The following is an 18443-nucleotide window of genomic DNA, read 5'->3' on the forward strand; positions in this document are numbered from 1 at the left end:
CCCTCAAAGCTCTTCTATTCCATAAAGTGAGCCCTGAAACTCTGTCTTTAATAACTGAACAATATGTAATGATTTGATCCTTTCACCTCCTTTAAACATCCATACCATTATTTACACATTTTTTTAAAAAAGTTTTATTTTGTTTTTCTGGGTTTATACCCTATTAAAAGCATTTATATTAACATTTTACTAAAATGATTTGAGTTTCTTATCTATATCCTCTAAAAGCCCAAATAATCTCTTCATGCAAATTATAAAAACCTGTCTGCTTCTCAAGGTGCTTGTCTGTCATATGCTGGAGCACTGCCATAATTACATTAAAAACTAATGATGATTAGGAATGTGTGCAATGTATTCCCTGTATAACCCTCCACCATAGCTTAGCTTATGAGAAGCTGAAATATTCATAATGAGATGAGGTAAATGTTATTTGAAATAAACCATTCAGTCCTCGAAAAAACTAAATGGCACTTCTTAGTTCTGATAATCGACAGTAAAGCTCATCTTCAAACTGTCCTACAAATAGCTGAAATTATGTTTATAAAATCTATATCTAGGGTTTTAAATTCATGAAAAAATAATGGAAAAAAGAAAACTACTAAAGACAAGGAGTTTTCCTTTTCTTTCTTTTTTTGGGGGGTGGGGTGGGAGACAGAGGATAGAATTAGGAATTGAATCCAGGAGCACTCTACCACTGAACTACATCCCCAGCCCTTTTATTTTAAGACAGGGTCTTGCTAAGTTGCCCTGGCTGGTCTTGAACTCGGATCCTCCTGTCTCAGTCTCCAGAGTTGCTGGGATTACAGGTGTGAGCCACCACATCTGGCAAAAGATAAGGAATTATATCACCATGTAATCAAAATACATGAAAAAGGAGTATCTGTTCTTTGTCTATGATGTCAATGTGACAATTCAGGAAAGCCTTACTTGATAAGACTATTTCTCCTAAAAGACTATTTCTCCTAACTTTTGGAGGATAAATAAGAAATTTGTTAGAGAGAGAGTATAGACTTCACTGAAGAAGACTTTTCCATGTAACCCCCAAGCTGTACTTCTTCCTTTCCCCAGCCCATCTCAGTTGTCCTTACAAAGCAATATAATGTGACTCAATAGCCCAGAAGCTTTGACATAAAGAGAACAGACTCATCATTAGATGGCATATCAGCTATTGGGACATTAGTCAAAATTACAAAGCATAAAAGGTGTCTCCACTAATGTTCTTTTTTAACATTTTTTTTTTAGTTGTAAATAGACACAATACCTTTATTTTATTTGTTTTTATTTTTATGTGGTGCTGGGGATCGGACCCAGTGCCTCACACATGCTAGGCAAGTGCTCCACCCCAGAGCCACAACCCCGGCCCCTCCACTAATGTTAAACAAGATCTTCCTAGCTTCAATAACTGTATACTTTCACATTTCAAGATCAATATTACTACTCACTACTGGCTAAATTATTCCAGCAGCTCTTTCAGCCTCTCTTAATATTGGCCCTCAAATTACTCAAATGGTGATGAGAAAAGTCATGGATGTTTCTTAATGAAAATCTATTCAACAATTTTACAAATTTCCTTAAAACTACTATCACTGACTTTTTTTTACTAATTATGTCTTACTCTGCCACTTATCTTTTATCTCCTACTCAAAGTCACAGAAGTTATACTAAATGTCTACTGTTAAGTGTCATACAAAAACTACTGACCAAGTTTCCACTAACTATAAGTTTGTATTCATAATAGTTTAGAACCTGTCCTTTCTTCCACGGGGTATTTTGTCCCTTTCACAAGTCCTTGCTACTTATTCATCTATGTTCTTCCTTTCCCCCATAATGGCTCAATCTCAGAGATCTCACTTTTTAATCGCAGAAACAAGGTTAACAGTTTCTGAAATATTTCCTTACCCCCATGGGAGGGAGGAGCATGTATTATCATTTACCTCTCCTTACCCAATTTTTGGGCCAAACGTCTGCTTCTACTGGTTCAGTCTAGGCCAATAATTTAAAAGAAAAAAAAAAAAAATGTCAGTGATTTAATGTCATAATTCCAAGTATCACTACTTCACAGTCGCAACTCACTTCCACTGACCTAATTAATTCATAGGCATTTTTTATCCTAGTCTTCTATTTCTTTTCTAGTTCTCATTTTCAACTGTCCTTGATTTTTACAAGACTAAACCTTTGACCCCAAAAATCTTTTCTTCACTCCCTCTTTCTTTTCTTATGGGTCATCTTGACTGTATACATGTCTGGCCTATTTTACCATAGAGAATTCTAGTCATGAATTCTCTTTCCATGGTTCAAATCCTGGTAATAAAAATAAATAGATGTTAAGCGGCTTTTATGGTAAAACAACTGCCCAGATAATGAAGTCATACCACACTTTTATCATATTAAGAATGAAGTTACCAGGCACACTGGTATGTGCCTGTAATCTCAGTGACTTGGGAGGCTGAGGCTGGAGGATCCCAAGTTCAAGGCCACCTTCAGCAATTTAGCAAGGTATTAAGCAATGTAGCAAGACCCTGTCTCAAAATAGAACAGAAAAACAAAAACAAACACACACACATTAAAAAAAGTGAGGAGCTAGGGAATGTAGCTTAGCACCCCTGGGTTCAACCCCTAGTACAAAAAAAAAAAAAAAAAAAAAAAGGTCAGTCTTGTCCTACCATTGCCCAAAACAGACAGAAATATGCATGTGCTCAAAAGGAGGTAAGAATTTAGTAGTTGTACTTAGGTTATTTTTCATAATTCTAAATTAATGTCCAGACTCATGACAGAGATCCTGGGGGATGAGAGTAGAGAAAAGGAACGAACAGGAAGGTCAGTTAAGGTTGAAATTTAAGTCTACAAATCTATAATCTCCAAATAACCCAGTTACTGCATATATATCAATAATACCCTTCATCTCGATTCCTTCAAGAGGCACCACTCTTTCCCCTGGAAGTAAATATAAACTGATATTCTTCTGAAGCTATGTTACATATTTAACACAGTTCTTGTTTTACTGCTTTTGCTTTTTTTTTTCTTTTTGCAATACTGGGGATTGAACTTAATGGTGGTCTGCCACTGAGCTACATCTCCAATTCTTTATGTTTTGAGACAGGATCTCACTTAGGTGCCTAGGATCCTCCTGCCTCAACATCCCAATTTGCCTGTGACTCTGGGATTATAGGTGTGCCCCACCATGCCCAGCTTCTTGTCCTTGGTTTATATTTTGCCTCATCCTGGCCCATTTCTATAACAACTTGCCTGTTCTATCACAAAGAATTTTATGTTAATTCTATTCTAAATTTTTCCATATCTTTCAACATAGCAATGATTCTCAACTATGGAATGGAGGACACATCCCTTTGGAAAAGCTTATAGGAAGTGGAGGTTGGAGTAGGGGGAGAGATATAAATGTAGTTTTAAAATGTGTTCAGTACTGTAGTTTTATATTTGTAGCTTTACATTTCATTGTTTAGGTTACTTTATTTGGTAAAATTGAACAAAATCTTGCTAACCTGTGAGAATCTGTAAAAACTAAGATGGGGGTTAAGAGAGGTTGAAACAGAGAAAGCAGCATGGCTGGCTTGAAAAGGTTATCAACATCTCTGAAATAGGTTTTTATGGTTTCTCAAAAGGGAGTTTATCATAGTTCACTGTTTGATGGATGAGAAACACTGCAACAGAGATTATTCCATTGTCTAATAGATAAAATTATATAAACTGAACCACAGACATTCATTCTCCATTACAGATTTCCTTGTACTGGCCATCCTCTTAAACAATAACAAACAAATGCCATATTGAGCAATACTGACCTTTTTCTGTAATATGCACTTTTAGAAAGTACCTCTCATGCCCACTTAATTTCTAGCTGCCCAAAGATTCAGAAAAGAATAAACTATTTTACTTCAAAGTGTAAATCTTGTTGTTGGAAACTGTATCCTTTTCAAGAGGATCAGCTGCAGATAGATATACACACAGGTTATTGAATCACAAGATGGGCAGAAGCAGCTTAATCTAAATGAGAAATCCCTTTAAAGTAAAATAATCAGAAGGGCTAAAATAAAAATACCCAATGTAATTTTAGAGTGGAAGCACTTAAAAACTATACCATGGAGATACTTATGAGACCCCACAAAGTCTCAAATCTTATTCAGAAATGGCAAATAAACATCCAAAGTGAATGCAATCACAAGTTAGGGTCAAGAAAGGATCAGGATAGAAGGACACAGACCAAAAAAAAAAAATAGAACTATTAACTTGAAGCCACTCAGACTGCCTCAAAAAGACCAAGATTGTAGGCCATTTTCTCTATCTTCACCATCCTCACTACCAAATGTATGTCTACTGTTTTCCAATTACTAAAGGAGAAAGCACTAACCCATCAATCGGGTTATGGACATTTGGGGCAAATATGGCTGGTAAAGTAAAACCTTCCTTATAAATAGGAAAAGCAAAATAGGCAACTATGAAAACTAAAATCATGTCTTTTCAGGAGGTAAAGGAGAAACTACAGAAATTATGCACTTATACGGGGAAAAAGAAGGAATCAGGTAAGGAAGTAAGAGGTTGATGGAGAGGAAAACGCAACTGGGGGTGGGGGTGGGGGTGACCCGGGTACATTACCTGCTCATACTGCCAGGGTTCGTGCCAATAAGGCCCGCAGCATAGGCGGGAGATTTCAGACAACTGGCGCCCCCAAAATGGAGATGAGGTACAAGCACTTGAGGGAGAGAGCTAGCGGGGGGTGCCCTCCAGGGTGGGGTGGCCAAGAGGAAAAGATGCGGGGGGGTGGGGGTGTGGATGCCTTGGGTAGAAGCAACGTTAGGACGAAGTACAGGCTGAGGGGCCCAACAACCCCTGAGAGAGAAAATGAGCTGTGCCTCACCCAGTGGGAGAGAGAGGTGGCTTTACCTGCAGCGGCCGTGGGGGGCCGGTTCGCCCCTCTCGCTGTCTCTCCAGCACCAGTTCCCCCTCCTCCTGCGCAACCTAACTTGATGCTCCTGCCCGCCCCGTGTTCTCATTGGCTGAAACCCACTGCCACTCACTTCAGGCGCAGAGACGCAAAACAGCGCAAAGGGTGGGACTAGAAAGAACTCCCCCTCCCCCTCCTCCGCAGGTTAGGTTGAGAGCGCACGGAGAGGCCTATCCGGTTTCTAGGGCCCAGGCGAAGCCTGCAGCTTGCTTAAAAAAAAAAAAAAAAAAAGGGGGGGGGGGGGGGCTGGCCCGTAGAACGATCTCGGTCTCTCGGTGCAAGAAATCGGTCCTGAGGATTAAATTCCCTACCACGTACCTACACCGTATTCTGCACACCTAAGAGTATAAAACTCCGGAGGGAGGGTTCCGCACTAGGCCAGCTCCGCCTCCCTCTGGAACCCTGGCCTTCCAGCAGTCCTGTCAACACCTTTACTGTAGTGACTATACCTTATCCCACTGCACAGTGTAAGGTGCCAAATCCTCCCTGCACTGTAGGAGTTAGTACAGTGGCTGGTATATGGAGCTTTTTACTCTCAAAATATAAAGCACTCTTTCTACCACAACCCATAGAGCTGGCTTGCATTCTTGACACTTTAACCCTTCAGCAGCAGCACTGCTTTTAGAAACTTAACTCGGATACCCTCTAACATCCTGGTCCTCTACCTCCCCAAAACACATATCCTCTACCCCCAAACCCAGTCTCCCACCCTTATTTTTCTCGAAATAGTCTGTTTGACATATTGGTAACTGTCCACTTTGCAATGTCACTTGATACAACAAATAATTTCCCCGCAAATCCCCAGAAAGATGGTAAGGTTAAATCCCCCAAAGGAAATTGTTACTTAAAAAAAAAAAAAAAAATTTTGCTTCCCTCCTGACCACTAGTTCTTCTGAAAAGTGACTATCCTTAACATTGAAATCCTAATTTCTGTAATCTACGACAAATGCAAACTAGAAAGATCAAATTTGGCCTTAGATTTCTTATTTTTAAAGATTCTAGTTTTACCACTAGGTATGCTAGAAATACCCAATTAACACTCTGTGGGTAGCAGTACTATTTCCGATTCATCTGGCTCAAAACCTCAAAAGGTATCTCTTAAACTTCCTTCTGTACCTACCATCCAATCATTTGCCAAGACCCATTGACTCTCTTACAAAATACAACAGACAGATTTTGGAACTGGCAAAGACTTTGGCTGTCATAACAAGTTAACCAGCTTGTTGTATAGATGAGAAAACTGAGCTGGGTGCAGTGGTACACACCTGTAATTCCCAAAACCCAGAAGATTGAAGCAAAAGGAAGGACTGCAAGTTTGAGACCAGTCTCAGCAACTTAGGCCCTAAGCAACTTAGCTTTACCCTTCTCAAAATAAATACAAAGGGCAGGGGGTGCAGTTCAGTGGTAGAGCATCCCTGGGATCAATCCCCAGTACCACAAGAAAAAAAGGGGTGCAATGAGAGACACACAGAGCGTTTAATGATTTGACTATGAACTTAAGTGGCAAAGTCAGGATTCATATATCCAACTCCTATTTCTACCACCAACTGCCTTTTTTATGCAGTTGCTGTGTAAGAAAAAGAAGTTTCATAACTGATCTCTCTCCCTACTAATCCATTCTGCTACCAAATTAATTTTTTAAAACATAATATGGCCAAATCAATCTCATGCTAAATTCTCAAAGGTTTCCCTGTTACTTAAGACATAAATTTTAAAACCACATCTTGCCTTTCAGTCTTATTTCCACTAATACTATTTATATACATTTACATGCTAGTCGAAAAACTCAACTTATTATTGCTATATTTTTTTTCATCTGGGTCTTCCTAATACTGCTGCCTTCAAATTATACACCATCCTTAATTCATTTCTTTACCAAAATCTTATTTTTATAATTTTCTAAGATCTACATCAAATGCCTCTTCATTCATTAGCTCTACATTTACTGAGGATATCAACATTGATGTACCAAGTAATTTGCTAGTATTGGGACCCAAAGATAAATATAAGACACATTCCCTTCAGCCCATTCAGAGAATATTTGTATATATGTGGGGAAAAAATGGTAGGGACTCTGATAACAGTGACAAATGTAAACAATTATAATAGGAGGTGATATAATACAAGGTGATAATGAAATCAGCAGGGTTATTATAGGAACACAGAGAAAAAGAACTTGACTAAGAAGGAAAAGATACCAAAGTAGTTTCTTAAAAGATGAAGAAGACTTAACTAGGTGGGAAGGTAAGGTAAGCCATAGAAAGGCATGATCAGGCAGCAGAGACTGTAAAAGGAAAGGCCGTAAGAGACTAGCATTGAGACACCCTGAAGAAACTAAGTATTTCCTTCAGTAGTTCAGTTTTGCCAAAATGTAAATCACAAAGATACTGGAGGGAGATGAGGATGAAGGGATAGGTAAGGGCTGAACAATGGAGGACACTGAATACTACATTAAGGCATTTTCTTACAGGTAGATTTAAGAAGCCTCAGAAAAATGGAATGACATGAACAGAAATATATTTTGGTTAGGTAACTTTGGCTGGGGTTGGGGGCTTAGAAGATACAGAATAAAGACTGCTGAGTGTCCATGAAAGAGTTGCACAATGGATACATGCTGATTTTTTTCCCCTGCTCAATGACTAAAAGGGCCCTTCCTGTATTGCGGGAATAGGGAGGAATCTTCAGTGGGATCTTATCTACTATAGAGCCAGAGAGGAGGGGTTAGGTCCCTTCCTCCTCTTCCTGACAAAGAAATATGAACATGACCTAGGCTGGTTCAAGTGGACACCCTTGCTGGTGAACTCTGACTTTGTAGCAATAATGCAAAGACTCAAGAACAAGCTGGATGTGGTGGCAAAAGTCTGTAATCCCAGTGACTTGGAGGCTGAGGCAGAGTATCACAAGTTCAAGGCCAGCCTCAGTAACTTAGCAAGGTCCTAATAAGCAACTTATTAAGACCCTAATTTATTTTGAATTTAAATTTCACAATAAAAAATAAAAAGGTATCAGGAGATGATTCAATAGCTAAATGCCCCTGCATTCAATTCTGAGTAACCTCACTCACCCCTACCTCCTCCAACAACAACAACAAAAAAGGCCCAGATCAACCAGTCAGATAGTATTTGGCAATGAGAAACAACAGGGTTCTACAGTATCATCCTCTACAAGGACACATATAAGACACATTCCCTAGGGTCAATCTGTTCAGTGATGTGACCCTGATCCCTGATCTCTGTGGTCAGGTCTCGATTTCTGACCATTTTCTAAACCAGGTTCTGTAACATTCCCATTATTTTTTAAGCCATACAATCAACTTCCAATAAATTCTCTTTCTGCTTACGTCAGTTCAAAGATGATTTCTGGTGTTTGCAACCAATAATCCTAATAAGATGTGTAAGACTTGAATTAAAGCAATATAGTTCAAAAGAACATGATGGAGCTGTGCACGGCATGCCTGTAATCCCAGTGGCGCGGGAGGCTGAGACAGGAGGATTTCAAGTTCAAAGCTGGCCTCAGCAATGGCGAGGTGCTTAGCAACTCAGTGTGACCCTGTCTCTAAATAAAATACAAATAGGGCTGGGGGTGTGGCTCAGTGGTTAAGGACCTCTGGGTTTAATTCCCAGTAACAACAACAAAAAAAAATTTATGAAAAATCTTCTAAGTTTTAAATATAGAAAATTTTTTAAAAAATATTTAAAAAGGGGGCTGGGGATGTGGCTCAAGCGGTAGCGTGCTCGCCTGGCGTTCTTGCGGCCCGGGTTCGATCCTCAGCACCACATACAAACAAAGATGTTGTGTCCGCCGAGAACTAAAAAATAAATATTAAAAAATTCTCTCTCTCTCTCTCCCACTCTCTCTTTAAAAAAAAAAAATATTTAAAAAGTAAATGTTTGCAGGTTAAACAAAATACTTAACTGCAGCCCCAACTATTTGTGATTTTTGTTGGAGAAAAGCTAAAGAACAGCCTTAGAGAAGGATCAGAATAAGGTATGCCTACTTAAGCAGGTAGAGAAGGAAGAGCTAGAGCAGCAGGAGAGCTCAGTGTCACAAAAGCAAAGAGAGCAGAAATTTGCAGGGGGAAGAGCGATATAGCAAACAAAGCAAAAATGTCCAATAACAAACTTTAAAATGTCCACTGGACTTAATAGTTGAAAGACTTTCTGATGTCTACATTCCACTGTCAAGGCAGAAATAAACTACAATACCTACAAGCTATGGTAGCATTTTGTTTAGTCCTTTTATATTTTACTTATATTTGTACATGGAGGTATAAGACACCTGGGTAAATTAGTCTGAATCTTATTCATTTCTCCATATAAAGAAGACAGGAGTACCGAATTACAAAGCTATTTACGAGGATTAAAGAAACACCTAACACAGTACTTGACACATAACTATTCTGTCCTAGGAAGTATTAACAAACGTGTCTGGATAGACAACTGGGAAAAAAAATCTGCTTTTGTCAATATCTGTACCTGCCTAGGAGATGCTATCAGCCTCAGAGGGCATCAGTATCTAGATTAATGGCTTCCAAGATATTTAATTTCAGCAAGCCAATACCTGTAAGCTTGAGCATGCACTACAGCTTCTGTTCCCTCTAAAGTAAACCTAATTTTGCTGTTATTGTTATGGAATAGGTGACTGAACCCAGGGCCTCATGCATGCTAAGCAAGCACTCCACCACTGAGCTACAAACTATATTCCCAGCCCTGCCACCCCCCACCATTTCCACTTTTTTTGTAGTACTGATGATTGAACCCAGAGGCACTATACCTCTAAGGTATATCCCTAGCCCTTTTTCTTATTTTTATTTTGAGACAGAATCTCCCTAAATAGCCCAGGCTGGACTGGAACTTGCAATCTTCTAGCCTCAGTTTACCAAGCAGATGAGATTACAGGTTTGAGCCATCACACCCTGCCTAACGAGACTAATTTAAGGCACACAAGAATAGCTACATTTTAGGTTCTCTAAAGTCCAAAGTTAATGTTCAGCTAACTGGCTTCATTCAGTATTCAACTTTGAATGATAACAGCTGTGCATGGTGAAGAACAGCTATAATCCCAGAAACTCTGGAAGCTGAGGCAGGAAGAGGATTGCAAATTAGAGGCCAGCCTCAGCAACCTGGTGAGACCCTGTCTCAAAACAAAAGTAAATAAATAAATAATTAGGATTCCAGTCTTACCTTTGTGGTAAAGTGCCCCTGGATTCAATCTCTAGTACCAACCACAACAACAAAAAAAGATACCCAGCCAGGCACGGTGGCGTTAGCCTGTGATCCCAGCGGCTCAGGAGGCTAAGCCAGCCTCAGTGACAGTGAGGCACTAAGCAACTCAGTGAGACCCTGTCTCTAAATAAAATACAAAATAGGGCTGGGGATATGGCTCAGTGGTGGGTTACCCCCGAGTTCAATCACTGGTACACCCCCTCAAAAGACAATCAACTTTGAATGATGAAAAGACCTACATTAAGACACTCAAGGACCAAAGGAAGAGTCATAAAGATTGCAGAAAAACCACTCCTGACCTCAAACACTTTTTTCCCTTGGTTTCAAGGGCACCATACTATTCATGCTGTTTTCTACATCTTCGGACACTTCTCCTTTGCTACTTTTCTCTACCAATTCTTTAAATTATCCAATTTCATTTTGGTCCTTTTCCCTCCTTTTACTTTTACACTATAGTTTCTTTTCAAGGATGTCTAATTAAAATACACAGCCTCAATTATTATTCAGTCTTTTCAACAGTCATTGGAGGTAACCATTCTCCAGCACCTCCTATCCAGTTGTGGCTACAGAGACCTAAAACCTTCCTTACACCTAAATCCAACATTTAAAAATTCTATCTCTATCCCCTAAATATTCCAGAAATCCATTTACTGGCTTAATTTACCATCTTCACGTCCCTAGATTGGTATTGCCTTCTAACTGATTCTTTTCTTTTCCACTGTGGTTTTTTATTTTGCAGTGCTAGGAATATGAACCCAGTCTCACACATGCTGGCTCTATCACCGAACCACACCCTCAGCTCAATTTGCTTTTCTTTTTTCTTGGTGCTGAGGATTGAAGCCTGGGACACTTAATTACTGAGTAATCCCAGTCCTTTTCTACTTTGCGACAGAGTCTCACTAAGTTCCTTAGGATCTCCCTAAATTGCTGAGGCTGGCCTTCAACTTGCAATCCTCCTGCCTCAGCCTACTGAGTCGCTGAAATTACAGGTGTGCAGCACCATGCCTGGCCTATACTTTCTTAACAAGTCTGAAATAACTACCTTTATTTCTCAGATGAAGAACTGAATGAGGCACAGAGATAAGTAATTTGCCCAATATCCTATAGCTAGTGAAAAGTGGTGACAGATTCAAATTTAAACAGTGTAGCTTCCGGAAATCACATTCTTAACTACCAATACTATGTTCTAAGTTATAGACTATTATAAATTCCTCTTAATATTCAGTACTTCTCCTTTATAGTACATTGAATAACTGGCTGTATCATTAGTTGTTTGCTATCCTTCCCTCCCCCATTAAAATGCAAGTTTCTCAAGGGCAAGGACTGTGTGTGACCTGTTCAATTTAAGACAATCTGGCTGGGCATGGTAGCCCATGCCTATAATCCCAGTAGCTGGGAAGGCTGAGGCAGGAGGATTGCAAGTTCAAAGCAAGTTAGCAAGGTCCTGTCTCAAAGCCGGTCTTCAATGTACTTTTGCTAAAAGAATATAATGAACTTCCAGCGAAAGTTATGTGGGAGTGAAACTACGGAAGGGTAATGCAAAGGTTTCTGAGCAAAGGCAATGGTCTCACTCACTTACTTGCAGTGATCAAAAAAAAAAAAAAAAAAAAGGCAGTGATACACTTTCCCATCCATTTAGAAGAGACACAATAACATAAGGTATTCGTTATGTTTTAGTACCCATAGCAGACACAGCTTTTACATACAGCAAAAGGAGCTATACGCAATATATATAAAAGACGTTTTTAGTGAGCTGGGGATATAGATCAGTGGTAGAGTGCTTGCTTAGCATGAGTGAGATCATGGGTTTGATCCCCAGAACCACCCCCCCACAACTTTTCTACAGTGTAATAATCACTGTTGAAAACAATGAAATTTTAGTTATCCTTTTTAGGTTTAGGATCATAATGCCTTAGTAGTAACCAATTTACAGCTATGGCAGGAAGTAAATGAATGACACTATATACTTATGACTCAAAAATAGGGCATGGATCATTTTTTTAAGCCAACCTCATTGTAGATTTCTTCCCCTCAGTAAACCCTTGGTGTTTTAGCCTAAGTCTGAAGATAGAAAATAAGAACTTAATCTTTTAAGGATGACTGCTCTTTGTCAATTTAAGACAATCTGGCTGGGCATGGTAGTGCATGCCTATAATCCCAGTAGCTGGAAAGGCTGAGGCAGGAGGATCACAAGTTCAAAGCCAGTCTCAGCAAGTTAGCAAGGTCCTGTCTCAAAGTAAAAAAATAAAAAGGGGTTTATTTTTTGGCTCAGTGGTAAAGCACCCCTGGGTTCAATCCCCAGTACCAAAAAAAAAAGAAAAGAAAGAAAGAGAGATTCAAAAGTAAAAAGAAATTTTATGTGCTCAAGGTTCTACAACTGCTAAAGGTACAGCTTTAACAAGTTACTAAATGCCTACCTGTCTCATACTTCCCACAGAAGTTAGCACTGAACTTTTAAATGGGGGAAGACTGGATAACAAATAGGGCTTTGATCGGACAGACCAGAGTCCTACTCCTAGTTAAGTTATCTACCTAAGTCATCTTCTGTAAATGAACTAACATCCCATTCATTTCAGAGTAGTCCTAAAGATTAAAAGATAATATATAATGCTTGGCATATAGTACAAACAAAGAAATATATTATTCCTCATCCAATATTTTAAAACAGTACCAATAAAGGCTTATCTCAAAGCAAAATTATTACTTGTAGACTTAGCAGAGCTGATGTGCTAAGCAGAATCAGGTGGGATATTGAAACATATGTGGAAGTTTCATAATTAGAATAGTTGGACTGCTTGGCATGATGAAAGGACCCTTGTACTACCTTAACCTCCTAACCATGGAACACAACCAGCACTGATGTCTAAGGCAACTTCCCAAGTAATTCAACTAATCATTTTCACGTTTGTAGGAATATGCTACTATTTCATAAATACTCCATTTACTTCACAAAATCTGCTTGTGAGGCTGGGTACAATGGCACATTGGCTGCAAGCCACTTGGGAGGCTGAGGCAGGAGAATTGCTAGTTCAAGGCCAGCCTCAGCAACTTGGCAAGGCCCTAAGCAATTTAATAAGATCCTATGTCAAAATTAAAAAAAAAAAAGGTGGGGGGCTGGTGGTGCAGCTCAGTGGTAAAGTGCCCCTGGGTTCAATCCCTAGTAAAGGCAGGAGCAGTGTGGACCTGCTTGTAGTAACTTTGATTTCTCTGACAAGGCTATCCCTGGGTAGTTCTCAGGCCTACCTAGATCCAGCTACCTTAGCTTTTGACTCCCATGACTTTTCAGGAGAGCAATGAAAAGAAATGACCAAACCTCATTGGGGAAAAAAAAAAAAAAAAAAAAAAAGCCTTAATGGGAGACACAACCGAGAGCAAGCAAAGCACTACATTTCATAAGAGAATTCATATGCAAACAAGGGAAGAGATGACTGATGTGTCCCACCCCCCAGAAAGGGGTAAAATTTGAAAATAAATAAATAAATAACTTGAGTTCTGAGGAGGAGCAATGAAGAAGATTTTCATGCAATTTGATATTCCTGATTCAAAAATCCTGAAAAATTTTCCATTTATTTTACCTAGGTAAATGTATACTTGATAAAATCTTGTTCCACACAAAATAATTTGTTGATTTGGGTTCTAAATAGGCAACCAAAGTACAGAAATTTCTTCTACAACCAACCAAAAAGATCTTCTCATATCACTAATGGGACAATGTACTTCTGAATACTGATGTCCTAAGGAATAAGCCCCAAAGATGTCTATAGTACACCCTCAAAAGATGTAGTAGAAATAAGGAAAGCAGAAAATTCCAAAGGTTTCTGTAATGACCACAAAAAACAACTGGAGAAACCCTAAAGGCTTAACAACTCATTAATATCCTCCTCCCTGTCAAATAAAATTAAGAATTCAGTTAAGGGGCTCTGGATATAGCTCAGTGGTAGAGCATGTGCTAAGCATCTTGGAAGCCCTGGGCCCAATCTTGGCGGCGGGGGGTGGGGGGTGGGGTGGGGGGGGGGGTGTTGCACACACTCACACATACACTTTCACAAGCAAAAAGAAAGGAAGGAAGGAAAGAAAAAGAAGGGAGAAAATCAGCTACTGAATAACTTTTCTCAAAAAGTTACTGACATAGTCTTAGAAGTTACAGACTCTCAAAACAAAAAGGTGTTATTATGGAATTACTAATTACTAGAATACTGGGATTTACCCAAAAAAGGATTAGCACTATCACATTCAAGGTGCCAACATAAAGGGAGAAAAGAAGTACAGTTCTGAAAATTTTATCTAGCAATTGCAGTAGTATGCCATTTAATTATCTTTTTTTAATGAAATAAAATCTGAAAATAACATAAAATGAAGCAACATACAGTAAATTACTCTGGTGATTCGTAGAGGAAATAAAATCAGGGCTATTTCAGTCTTTCAACAACAAAGTCAACCTTTGATTAGCAATTATGCACAACAATAAATAATTGTTCTGGGAACTCTTTTCAAAATAATGAGAATAGTACACTGATAATCTGAATTTGAAGAAGCTGGAACTTTGTCTAGGCTCCATACACATTTTTACTGTTCAGAATATATTCCTGGCCATTCCTGCTGAAGACAAAGGTAAAGCAATTATCTATGCCAGGCAAATTTCTATCTATGCCTACTGGATTTTTTGATTATAACATAACAGTTACTGGACAGAAATTGTTTCATTTTAAAAGGTTTCCTGCGGGCTGGAGTTGTGGCTCTGAGGTAGAGTGCTTGCCTAGCACACATGAGACAGTAGGTTGATCCTCAGTACCACATAAAAATAAATAAATAAAATAAAGTTATGGTGTCCACTTACATCTAAAAAAAAAGTTTCCTGCTACAATCTGAAGGCAAGATATATTTTAAAGTTGACCATTTTGCTTCAGATGTGACATTAAACAACTCAAGAACCCTAGTGAAGGACAGAAAATAATGGACAATAAAAAGGCAAATAAACAAAAACAAATGTTACCTATACAAGAGCTTAATGAGAATCTTCAGAGATTAACATACTTTGTAGCTTAAATTTTAAATGTCAGTAACTACGTAGCTTAAATTTTAAACATCACTTAGCCACTGGGATGGCGGAAGCAGGAGGATCGCAAGCTCCAGTACTATCACATTTAAGGTGCCAACATAAAGGGAGAAAAGAAGCACAGTTCTGAAAATTATTACCTAGCAATTGCAGTAGTATGCCATTTAATTATCTGGTAACCTGGCAAGAACTCAGCAACTTAGAAAGACTTTGTCTCAAAACATAAAAAAAGGACTAAAGATTAGCTCAATAGTAAAGTGCCCCTGTGTTCAATCCGCAGTACAAAATCTGCACACATACATAAATAAAAATAAAAAGAACTAGCAATATAGCCCAGTGGTAAACTGTCCCTGTGTTCAATTCCCAGAGGGGAGGGGGAAAAATTTAAACTTCAATAACTACAAAAAAGATGGAGGGTTGGGGTTGTGGCTCAGCGGTAGAGCGCTCACCTAGCACATGCGAGGCTCTGGGTTCGATTCTCAGCACCACATAAAAATAAGTAAGATAAAAGTATTTAAAAAAAAAAAAGGTGGGATTCGCTTTGCCAAACAAATACAAAGAAAAATTTAAAGGCAATGGGAAATAGAATTAGAAAAACAAACAAAAGAGCTAAATTATGACTTCATTAACACACACATAAACAAACTAAGATGTTAAAGGGAAAAAGGTTACCCATATCCAGGACAAAGTTTTGAATGCACTAAATGGTTAAATAAACTTTTAAGTAATAGGAAACTGTTCATTCAACAACTTTGTTGCATATAAATACTACTTAGAGAGTAGGTACAGAAGGAACTACATCTTGAAAATTGGGGTCTCTATATCCTTACAAGTTCTCAGCTATAGAGGCAAAAGGGGACAATATCAGTGGACTGCAACAAAAACCAAAGTGAACAGAATCATAACAAAATAATGAAGATTATAAACTCTATGAAGCAAAAAAAATAAATAAATTGTTTATTTATTAAAGAGGGCTGGGGATATAGTTTAGTTGGTAGAGTGCTTGCCTTGAAGACACAAGGCCATGGGTTCAATCCCCAACACCACACACACAAAAAAATTCATTAAAGAGTATTTCCTCAATTTTATTCACTCAATTTTAAATTGAGTGACAGGAAACATAATAATCTACCAATGAATTAAACGCTGTAAGTAAAACAATAAATGCCACGGTGGTCACAATAGTGCAAGGACAGGTCACACAAAGACCTGCAGATAAGGGACTTGCTTAAATGCAAGTACAGAAAGACAGTAACTTTTAGGGTTGAGGGTGGAGGTCCCAGAGAAATGTCTGTCTTCTGTTTTTCTCCCAGATATTAGACTCAATGTAACCTCAGAAGATAGCTTAACTCTTCCAGAGCTGTGGACAAACAATATTACTAAAGCATTTTAACATTCATCTGAATGTTACAGTCCTTTCAAAAATGAGAACATTCAATTTCATTCTTTCAGTAAGCAAGTATAGTTTTGGCACTCACAAATTAATATTAAATGGTAGTATTGCATTAAAAAAAAAAAAAAAAAATCACCTGGGGCTGGGGATGTGGCTCAAGCGGTAGCGCGCTCGCCTGGCATGCGTGCGGCCCGGGTTCGATCCTCAGCACCACATACAAACAAAGATGTTGTGTCCGCCGAAAACTAAAAAATAAATATTAAAAAAAATTCTCTCTCTCTCTTTCAAAAAAAAAAAAAAAAAATCACCTTTTCACAGAAGTATTCAATGGTATATTTTAAAAACTGCCCTCACCATCCTCTGTTACCTATCAGAAACACCATGCTTCATATAAAATATCAATTTTTTCCTGTTATAATCAAACTTCTGGAATAGTGGGTCCTACAATTACAAGATGTCTCTACCTCATCATTCAGGGATGATAGAGCAAAGGTGTTCCTAGGAAATGCCAGGTCTGTGTTTCCTGGTGATTCACAACCACCTGAATGAACACATTTTCCATCCATATCTAAATAAATTTTGTTGGGCTGGGGATGTAGCTCAGTGGTAGAGCACTTGCCTAGAATGCTCTAGGCCCTGGATTTGAACCCCAGCACCCTCACACCCCAAGAAAGAATCTGTTGCCAGGGGCAGTGGTGCACACCTATAATCCCAATGAACCCAGGAAGCTGAAAAAGGAGGATCATGAGTTCAAAGACAGCCTCAGCAATGTGCTAAGCAACTCAGTGAGACCCTATCTCAAAATACAAAATTGGGCTGGAGATGTGGCTTGGTGGTCAAGTGCCCCTGAGTTCAATCCCCAGTAGCGCCCCCCCCCCCAAAAAAAAGAAAAGACTTTGTCAATTTAAGAACTGACAAAATCTGGGCTGGAGATTCAACTCAGTTGGTAGAGTGCTTGCTTCACATGCATAAGGCCCTGGGTTCAATCCCCAACACCACCACCAAAAAAAAAAAAGAACTGGCAAATTCAACAGGCCAGATTCACAAGACAGATCAGATTAAGCAAAGGTAATGTATGACCTGTGCACCTATACACTGGTCCATCAAATTACTTATCCCAAACCAATCCACCAATCCTTGCTATTTCCATTTTAAGCCTCCGGAGCCTGCCTCATTTTGTGGGAATTGGGGGTGCTGGGATTGACCCCAGATATTCACACAAGCTAAACACATGTTCTACCATTAGCTACACTCCAGTTCCTCATACAGCCTGTCTTTTCAAGGAACGTGCTTACTCTGTTTTTGGCCAATGTCCTTTGCCTTGCCTTTCAGACCCACTGGCATGCTACTCCGGCAACAAAAAGTCTTCTTAAATATAAAATGTTGTTTTTCTTACATTTTTTTAAAGTATTGAAATAATTCCAAAATTGTTCCCACTCTGACACCACGAAATTGACTGCAACTTGTTCTGGAACCTACTGGGTGACTATTCAAAAGAAATATGTAAGCAGAACAAATTACTTAAGACATTATCCAAATCAAAACTCACTTTCCAGTACCTAATATGCTCCACACCAGTTGGGACCTCAGCTGAGGATAATGCAGTCAGGGAATCCTTGACTGAGTTGACAAACTCAGAAAAATAGAGATACATGATCTGTGAATGCTGATGTGATGGTGGGATGCAACAAACACTGATAATGCAGTTCCCAAGCCTTGTGTCTGAGACTTTCCAGTGCCTATTCTTCAAAAGAGAACGCCATAGAGTTCTAATTTTTTTTACTTCTAGCTCACTTTGTACGTTCATCA

The 18443-nt window shown here is 38.9% G+C and overlaps 1 protein-coding gene across 6 annotated transcripts in view; it reads right to left on the minus strand.

Annotated features, from left to right (window-relative positions):
• Chd8 (chromodomain helicase DNA binding protein 8) overlaps positions 1-18443 on the minus strand; it is a 62117-nt gene that overhangs the window by 42757 nt on the left and 917 nt on the right. Inside the window, exon 1 of one of the 6 annotated variants that reach the window (XM_071607742.1) lies at positions 16771-16791. The exons of 3 other annotated variants lie outside the window; for them this stretch is intronic. The gene's annotated coding sequence lies outside the window, so the exon portion shown is untranslated. Of the gene's footprint in view, positions 1-1944; positions 1967-4899; positions 4981-16770; positions 16792-18443 lie in introns of those variants that run through there. 2 more of the 6 variants (XM_071607740.1, XM_071607741.1) reach the window with 2 other exon arrangements.

Source organism: Marmota flaviventris, chromosome 2 (assembly GCF_047511675.1).
Source record: "Marmota flaviventris isolate mMarFla1 chromosome 2, mMarFla1.hap1, whole genome shotgun sequence".
Classification (NCBI taxonomy): Eukaryota; Metazoa; Chordata; class Mammalia; order Rodentia; family Sciuridae; genus Marmota; species Marmota flaviventris.